This window comes from Eimeria mitis, genomic scaffold (genome assembly GCF_000499745.2).
Source record: "Eimeria mitis Houghton genomic scaffold, Emh_scaff1092, whole genome shotgun sequence".
Lineage (NCBI taxonomy): Eukaryota > Apicomplexa > Conoidasida > Eucoccidiorida > Eimeriidae > Eimeria > Eimeria mitis.
This window is the reverse complement of record NW_013567545.1, coordinates 7280-7800: the sequence shown is the minus strand read 5'-3', so window position 1 is coordinate 7800 and position 521 is coordinate 7280.

Genomic DNA, 521 nt, shown 5'->3' with positions numbered 1-521 from the left:
TATATATATATATATATATATATATATATATATATATATATATATATATATATATATATATATACGCGTATACTACATTGATAGGCATATGCGATCATAGTATATTACGCTTATTGTACAGCCCTTCCGGCTTCTATACAATTTCTCCTTTTCTTCTTTTAGTTTTTCCCTTCAGCTCGTTCTGCAACAAAAGGTGTTTATACGCATGCTGTTGTAGTTGTACTATTCAGGTGTATATACACCTAAGCCCTTGGCGCTGCTATCACTGGGGGGCTGTATGCATACGAGATATTTGTAGACGTTGTGGGTTCGTATACACTGCTGGGGCAGCCTAGAGGACCAGGGTTTAGGGTTTACGCTGAGGAGCCGCTGCTCATTGGTTGCTTCCGGCCTAGGGTTTAGGATGTAGGGTTTAGGGTTTAAGATGTACGCTTGTTTAGGGTTTAGGGTTTCTGAAGGCGTAAGGATTCTGGGAGTTTAGCACTTCTGCTCGGCAGTTCAGAGTTTAGGGTTTAGGGTGC